Genomic DNA, 10,000 nt, shown 5'->3' with positions numbered 1-10,000 from the left:
TATTAGTAACGGAAACTTCAGGCAAGGAATGAAGTAGTTTGCAATAATGTAACTTCTTAAAAAGCGTTATTCAGGGAAACAACAGCAATGAAATCTGTGTGAATTACTTTGTGCTTGATCGATGAATCTGAAAACTTGCATTGGCTCATTTTGCTAGGATTAGTCACTCAAAAGCAATTCACTGGGTTGCTGTGTTCTTTTGCGAAACAGCATTTTGCGTGACTTTCATCACAAAAGCTAAAATAATGCTTTTATTGTATATGAGCTCGACCAGCAATGCTGCAATAACATTGCGCTTCTGCTAATACAGTCAAATTAATGCCCGTTTGTTTCTTAATGTTTTTCCTAGTTTGTCCGTCATGGAGACTTTGGTAGTGGTGATTGCCGCAGACCACTTTTTTCTGTGAACCTGACAAGAATAACCTTTTGTTTTTTAATAAATTTTTGTCATGGATTTGAAATTGCTATAATCTTATTTACATCAATAAGTTTTGTTTATGACTTTGGACGGGAATTTTACGAAAGGCACTGGTGATATTTAGGGTTGTCATGGAGCATTGCAGGGATGAATTCCCCCCCCCTCACCATTTGATTAATAATTGTATTTGACTATCGCGTTTTAGTCAATACAACGATGTAAGACTGTCTAGATATATTATGGATTTCTTGTGAATGCCATTAGGGGTAACTGCAGAAGCTACATTTACCATAAGGACTATATAGTCACTACCTTGAATAGATTTTATGTAGAATTTCGATTGAAATTGGATCAAAATTGGAACAGCTTGTCTTGTTAGCGTGGTATTACTGTATTTATACTGCATAAAAGCTAAACGTAAGGAGAATATAGCAGAACAATGGTGATAAGCAAAGTAAGACTGACGTCACAATAGCATTCGCCGATGTCAATGATGCCTAGGGTGTTGAATTTCAATGGATTTCCACAATTTTTTTTTCCGTGTTCATAGATTCTACACAGCGGTGCTTAATAAACAGTAATGGTTACATCTGCTAATTCCTTACTTAAATCAGGTTTACCTTCGCTATGATGAAAAAGGAAAACTGAGAACAAGTGGTTACGTAACATAATTATATGTCATAAATCACATGTGATGCAGATGTCAGATACTAACTCAGTGATGACAGTTGATAGAAAAGCATTCTTCTCAGATTCTAATGCAAGTGTACACACAATTAATCTGTTTCCTTAATTTACCGAAAAGTATTGGCACGTTAGGACTGTAGTTTTTTTATTATAGCATTCAACATTTTTCTGTATTTTTTTAGTCTGTATTCATCTACATAGTGGTGGTGGTGATACCAGAATATGTTTATTGCCAATTAATCATCTACTGACTCATATGGAATCTGTTTTATTGAATTTTCTTTCGACATACATGATTAATGGCGTTGTTATGGCTACTGGTGAATTATGTAGGGTTCCGTATATTATTAGTATTTTCATTAGAATTAGCATTATCTTTACCATACTATCCTTATATACATATATACTGTATACTGTATATATATATATATATATATATATATATATATATATATATATATATATATATATATTATATATATATATATATTATATATATATATATATAATATATATATATATATATATATATATATATTATATATATATATATATATATATCATATAATATATATAATATATAATAATATATATATATATTCATATATATGTATGTATATATATATATATATATATATATATATAATATATATATATATATATATATATATATATATATATATATATACTAAGCCCGATCTTAATGTTCACAGACCACACAAATATATATATATATATATATATATATATATATATATATATATAACTATATATATATATATATATATATATATTTGTGCGGTCTGTATTTAAATAGATCGAACTATCTCATATCATGATAATCCATTTGCTAGGCTTTAATTCGTTATCATTTAATACAACTCCCTTTTTTATTTCGTTTTTCCAGTCCCCCTTTTTCAGCAAACTTATAACTTTTTCTCTTGTGTCTTACTAAAGCAGAGAAATGGCAAGACAGAAATGAAAGAAAGAACAACGTCGATCTTAGGGTTGGATTATCTAATGGTATCTGCAGTAGTGTTTCAGCGTCCCCTGCGTATAACGACCTAATAATATTTTGAAGTTGAAATAAAAGAACATCAGTTTCTTGCGGAATATCGGGCCATGCTTAACCTTTACCTAGACTTGGAGATGCAAACTCCAGACGTCTATCGTCTATATCGTCCTCCTGGGTTCTTAGAGAAGTGCATTCCATATATCCGGCGTCGACTGCAAGGGAATCTTGAAAGCTTTTGCAGCCTCGGCTTCTTTTGATCTGGCGTGTCGACCTACGGACAAAAGTCACGTGATGGCGAGGGTGCGAATCACCAGATCGAGGTTTGATTGAGTTATTACCCCGCTTTGATATCGATCGTGGCGATCTTTTGGTGGCCTATTGTCATGCCGTCAGGGAGATGAGTGGCGGTTGAGTGCGGTCATGTTGGTGCCGTTGGCAGATGACAGGTCGCTGCCGGCCATGTTGGCACCACTGATAGACTTCACCAAAGGAAATGTTATGTTGCGTTGTATTTTCCCACGCATTTGGAATCTCATCTTTTCTAAAGGGGCGATTTTTTTTTTTAGTTGAGGGGGGCCGGGGGAGGATGAGTCGGAGTGGAGCGGTGTAGCATTTATAATGAGTTAAGGAAATGAACCTTCTCTAGGTATGGATCAGAAGTCATGGAAAAAAACCCTATATAGAAGGAAGGAAAAGTAATAACAAAAAAGGAATTATCTAATATCTGACATTATTAATCTTTCACGGTTATGAGTCTGAAATGTAAATAACTCTACTAAAACAGTGATTAAATCAGAGGACATCTCTCTTATGATTTGAAATCAGACTATATTATTTTTAATTATAAAAATTTTTAGGTACTTTACCGTTTCACTGACAAAGGCATTTTGCATCGAAATTGCTGCATTGTTAACAATTTTAATGGAGGTCAGTAAACAATATCGTAAAAAGGACAATGAATTACTTGTGGCAATTCTTCTCGCCGGATATAGTTACTGTTTAAACATAGGACCATTTTCTTTTACGAACCCTCTATTTTCTGTAAGACTCGAGAACACGTTTGGGACTTTGGTCGATAGGGTACAGGATTTCCAGGGAGGGTTTACAAGGAGGTCATCATTACTTTTGCTGGGCTGTTAATCTTTGAAGCTGTCAAGAATTTCTAGTTTTGTCATTTTATTATTAAGCTGTTGCATCAGCGTAATCTCTTGCGATATTTCTTAAATTAGTAAGTCTTCTAAGGTGCTGATTGTTCTTGGCTATAACGTTGTCTGAAGAGTTGCCAGTAGTTACTGTAATGTAAATAGGTTTCCTTCAATTAATCACTTTTCTTCATTTGGATTTTCTGTGTATGAGTTTTGACCTTCATTAAAAGCCCCGATCAGTTGCCGGTACCTGACAGTGGCAGTTACTTTACAAAGCAATGTTATCGTTATGTAAAACTACTTATGAACGCTTACACTGATTTACATAGGATAATAGTTCTCAGAAACTTACTTGAAGCCCAGATTTTTAATCAATACCTGATCTGCCGAAAATTCAATCAGGGTACCAGGGCTTTTTTAGTTTTTTTTCGGACTTGCTGCTTACTAGCCTTAAAATAGTCATAATTGTTGAACTATTGGACAACAGAAATCTCATGACCAACGTTCCCTGGTTCTTGACTCTGGGTACACTCCTTTTTTGAGTAGGTAGAAGAACTGCAGTGATTTGATTGGCACTTTGAGGCTTTCATTCGCCCGTCACGGTCACGATGTGTTTTACCAGTTTCCAATTGTAAGGGCTCTTATCGAAATGACCGAAGTTACTCAAGTTAAGATTCCGTAGAGGAATGTTGAATAAGAGTGCTGCTAATGAGCTATCAACATATTGTTTCACTGAAATTAATAAGCTAAACTGAATAACATTGCTGGCTAAAACTTTAACTTTCTTCCTATTGTATATCTGTATATATATACATATATATATATATATCTGTATATATATATATATATATTTATACATGTATATATATGTATATATATATATATATATATATATATATATATATATATATATATAATTGTGTGTGTGTGTGTGTGTGTGTATCTTTGAAGTATCGTCTTCAGAGAATTTTAACGTGTTCCTCTCAGCCAAATTGCAGGAGACTTGTTTGCTGTTCCTGTCTACGATAGCTTATGATTATCATGCTAGGATGATAAATCTTTTAATCTGAAATTATCGAAGTGAGCTAACTAGATTATGGGAGACTATCACCCACTGCTAAATGGATTGGGAGAGAGATTATCACACGGAAGGGAGATAAACACGTCGTGCACACGTCACTCACGTCACCGGACCGGGTGATTTCAACATCTCACCCGCACGCGATCATGCTTCGCACGTCATACGGAACTCACGTCACGTGGCCTAAATTAAAAAGAAAAAAAAAAAAACTATATGTAAAAACGCACACACCTGTCCGAAGGGACATCGGATATAGCATGCGAACGGAAGTGTGTGTTACGTTGCCTGATTAACTAATGAAGGAGTTCCTCTCGCCAGCCAAATCTTTGTGGGTTTTGAGTTTTCGTTGTGTTAAGTGGGTGGGCTGTTTACCTCCATTATAATCATCTCAGTCCTTAAAACTCTTATCAACAGCTTCACCGTCGCCTCCAGGGCTGTTAGATAACTGGGAACCAAAACCAAAAGAAATCGAATGTGCATATACCAATTAATGATAGAATGTTGTGATGATAGTGACGATAATATACACGAGATAGCCTAGTAGCGAGGCAACTGTAGCGACAACGTTTTATAAACATTTCATCCGCTGATTTAAGGTTGATCCGTCGTACAGAAAGGTCCGCTCTGCATCAGCCGCCTGGTGCATTTCCACCAAAGCCTTATCAGCAATAAGTATGCTTACGTCTATTGTGTTAATCAGCTCTTGCATGTACTGCAGTGTAGCAGGAAGCATGCCCCAGTCTCTAACAATAAATCGACATTCAAATAGTTTTTGTTCTTGTAAGCTTGCTTATTGATGCCTATAAATGCATTACAGTTCGAACGTCGTTTAGATTTTGAAACTCGCATACTTATATTCGTGTTTATTTGAAATCTTAGTTCATTCGTTTTCTAATTTGGTTTTCATGTTCAGGTTTTCCAGTTTTTGCTGAGTAATCACTATAAAAAGTATTCGGAACACTTTTTGCGTGATAAACAGAAGGGCGTAAGAGTCCCAAGGGCTGAGTCTTAATTTGCTCAGTACTTAGATAAAACATCGAGCGTCATAGATCTCCATCCACATTTGGCGTTATGAGTCCGCGTCGTCCCACATGCGGCAATCGGGACAGGGCTGTGGATTCTGAAAATAGTAGACGAAGCTTAGCAAGACCGAGAACCATTCATCGAAATGAGAATAATTTCACGCTCATTTTTCCATAATGACAAGTGACGTGTCTTGATAAGAGGATTTTTATGGGGACGGTGGAGCAGAAAAAAAAGTGGGGTAGTGGTGGTTTTGGGGGAGGGGGCGGGCTTGTTGTTTAGGGGAGAGGAGGAAGGACTGCTGCTGTGATTGGAGGAAATCAGGGCTGGTGGGGGCGTGAAAGAAGGGGGTTGGGTTGTTCGTCGATACCTGAATCTCCTGCAAGAATACGGTGTAAAGGTCAAAGTTTGCATGCATGTTTTCATCTAATTAAGGCCTTTTTGCTTGTGGATCGCGGCTGAGGCAATTGTCGAGTTTTACCAGCATTGCTGACAGTTGCGGGCTGCCTGGTAATAGGCGCCATTAGGCGTTGGGATTGTTGTAATTATGGAGCGCAGGTCAAATTGTATTTCCGTTGAATTTTATTTTTGCCCAGCTGTAATTACATTGATCGCTCAGGGATATTTTTTCTCGTAAACGGTGCGTGAGATTGAAACATTTAGGAAACGTTGCCATTTTGATACATTTTTCCTCAGTATATTTTATTTTTTTAAATTATTTCTTGTTTAAGTAGATTCAGTGGAAATTGAAAATTGTGCTGCTTTAGTTTAGAACGAGACTGTGTGTCACTGCATTTCACCGCTTTCAAGTGCCTTTTTAGCATGATATCTGTGTTTTAGCATAAGTTCTAGTTATCAATAGAATCTCATTATGATGAAAGATAAGATTCGGTTAACTGTTTTAATTAATGCATAAACTTATTTTTACTTTATATGGACACTTTAATTTTTCTTTTATCATTATTGCTGTTGGTGGGAACAATGATTATGATCATTGTTGCGTCTTAAACACTTTAATACGGACTCGCCCTGGCTCATGAATCTGAGCCTTCACTGTGACAAAGATCAAAAAGAGAGAACTTGGCATAAAGTAAACAGGCACACAGGCTTGCAACCTCATCTTTATGTAAAAACAAGCAAAAATGCTACATTGTGGAGCCACGTCCTCTAATTCAAAACTGCTTTGGCCTGAGAGAAATAATGACTGGTTCTTAATGCAGCCTTAGTTCCTATATTTTCTTTTCATGATGATAATGCAGCCTCAGTTCTTATATTTTCTTTTCATGATAAAATTCATCAGTATTATATCTCTGCGAAACATTTTCCTGATTGCATGGCGGATAATTGTTTTTATGAAAATTCTGAAGGTGTTCTACTTGTTGAATGATACCGGCTTTGATATATAATCGTGTTAAATTTGGTAGGTATTCATGTGTTGAAAATCTCTCTCTCTCTCTCTCTCTCTCTCTCTCTCTCTCTCTCTCTCTCTCTCTCTCTCTCTCTCTCGTAATAATGTTAGTAGACGAACGCCTAATGTATGGTGAGCTCGACAGCAAAGTAAAAGAAAAGGGTGGGTTGCTTATAATTCAAATAATCCATTTACCATTGACTAATTTTACGTAAAAGGAAACGGTTTCCTACCAAGGTGATGATAACTGAAACAAAATTTTCCTAAAATGTTACGGTATTACACTCGTTTTCGAAGTTATCTTATTATTTTGAGACTAAAAATAATTTTGTTTTCAATAACGCAATGTTAAAGTACAGTTAAATCATTCATGAGGCCTGCAAACTTGCAGGAAAGAACTCTTCAACTAACAGTTCATCTGTTACTTGATCAACGAGAGGCAATTTTCTCCAGCCTCCTGTTTTCAGAAGATAACATCTCTCCCAAATAAACCTAGAGACTAGTTTCTTTCAATCTATCGTATTCAGATTTACTAGCATCATGTTATACAAGCCCTTCGCTAACGAGAGTTTTGGAGACCGAGGTTTCTACTGACGTGCTTACTGTAGGAAAATATTTTGATGCTAACTTTCTTTTGAATACATTCCGAGTAATTACACTCTAAGCCAGAGGTTTAGAGGTTTAACACTCTTAATATTTTCTAGGAAGAAAGGTTTTTGTTGTGTTGTTAACTTTCCAGTTTAACGAATAAGGGAATAGAACTCGAGATTTTGACATAAACCATCCAGATTACACAAGTGCCCCATGACACTTAAACAAATTTTTAACTTCAGAAAAACTCAAATCTGAGTTTTCATCTACATCTTCCTACTTAATGTTTAAGGAGCTTGAAGAGGAGAGACTGAAGCTTTTATATCGGTGTCCTTTATTTGGGAGGGTTAGATTATTGAGGCTGTGTCAGTAGGCTCAACAAATAATACTAACCAAGCAGTAAGTTGCCGCTACTCTGTTCATTTAACGCTTAACTACCACGGGACTCAGTTTTCACTTCATAAACAGCAACTCCGCTCAGATTTCAGGGGACAGGGCTGACTGTTGCTACTATCTCTGCTGTTGTTTTTTGTTGTACACCCAACTGCTGCTGCTGTTGTTGTTGTTATTTTTTATTTTGTTTTTTTGTACACCCAACTCCTAATTTTTCTGTTGCGTGGACATGCAAGTAAAGGCTATGATGGGAAATGCCAGAAAGAAGCCTGTAAATGAAACTGACCGCGAGCCGTATATTTCCCAGATGATGATACGTTCACGAGAGAATGTTTCTCCTTCTAATCAAATTTGTAGATGGGTTATCTAAACATGTTACCAAAGATGAAAGCCATAACTAGAATAAGGACATTAAGTACAATTTTATGTCAGTTCAAAATATAGTGATCAGGCATATTAACTTCGCTTTAAGGCAATGCTTCTTAACTGGTAACAAAAATTAACAAAGTCAAAGTTTTCGAAAGATCGATCAGACTAGCAAAAGGCACAAACTTGCATGCAACCAATACAGACCGGAAAGCAAAATTATATTGTACGAACAAGACCCTTCTCTACTGCTCCTGATGGTTTTTATTGTAAGTGTTAAACAGAAAAAAGGCGAGGCTAAAACATTATTCTTCGAATCAGATAAGTATTCGGAGGGTCCTTTCGTTACTCCATTTCGTAATGACGAATGGCATCGTCATGGGAAGGTATCTCTTCGACCTGCCTAACTTCATGCGATTCCCAAATGTATTGCGTAATCCCCGTTACGCCATTCGTAACATAATGCTCACGTATCCTGATCGAACTAGAAATTTAGCTCTCTCTCTCTCTCTCTCTCTCTCTCTCTCTCTCTCTCTCTCTCTCTCTCTCTCTCTCTCTTCTTCGCGTTTGTGTGTATGTACGCACTCTCTCTCTCTCTCTCTCTCTCTCTCTCTCTCTCTCTCTCTCTCTCTCTCTCTCTCGATTCATGGGAAATAGAGCGAGCACTTTCAGCGAAGTGTGGCGCATTCCAGAGAAACTAAGACAAAAGGAGAGCCTCGTTTACAGTTTCTGGTTTATAATTCACTAAAGAAAACCTTACCAGCGTTATCGATGCAAATAATGATTTTTCCACGTTTTAGTCCAGCAGGTAAAACTACTTAAGCTGGTCTAGGGGACGAAAAAAATATGTAAATTAGTTTGTTAGTTTCTAAGTGAGGAGGATATATTATATATCATATACCCTGTATATGTATAATATATATATATATATATATATATATATATTTATGTATATATGTATATATATATATATACATATATATATATATATATACATATATATATATATATATATATATATATATATATATATATATATATATATATATATATATATATATATATATATATATATATATATATATATATATATATATATATACATATACATACATACATACATACATACATACATACATACATACATACATACATACATACATATACAGTATATGTATATATATATATATGTATATATAAATATATATATATATATATATATACATACAGTAGATACATGTACATATATATATAGATATAAATATATATATATATATAAAATAAAATAAATATGTATATATATTTATATAAATATATATAAATGAATAAATATAAATATATATATATATATTTATATATATTGTATATATATAATATATATATATATATATATATATATATATATATATATATATATATATATATAATGTTCTCATATATATATGCAGTATATATGTATATATGTGTATATATATATATATACAGTATATATGTATATGCATAATAATTTGTGTAAAGAAAACATTTTCCGTTCACCTTCTTGGCCATTTCATGCCTTTATCTAGAAGTGAATGTCTCCGGATATTAATTCATTTCATAACTAAAGTGTTCGTTTTTTTTTCTCTGAGAATGATATACTGCTTGAAATAGGACGTGCAGTTTTCTCAGTGATATTTCAGTTTGTGTGTCACAGGTGTAGAGTTCAAACAAACTGGAAAAACCGGTATACGTAATATAGAGACGAGACGAGCGATATCTCAAGATCACACGATCAGAATTAAAGTTTTGCTGTCAGCGGGATTTGAGTGTGATTGACAGGACCCGTCTATTTCATGAAATTCGTCCTGGCATCAAGAGAAGCTCTGTGCTTATT

Source organism: Macrobrachium rosenbergii, chromosome 51 (genome assembly GCF_040412425.1).
Source record: "Macrobrachium rosenbergii isolate ZJJX-2024 chromosome 51, ASM4041242v1, whole genome shotgun sequence".
Classification (NCBI taxonomy): domain Eukaryota; kingdom Metazoa; phylum Arthropoda; class Malacostraca; order Decapoda; family Palaemonidae; genus Macrobrachium; species Macrobrachium rosenbergii.
This window is presented reverse-complemented; position numbering follows the sequence as displayed.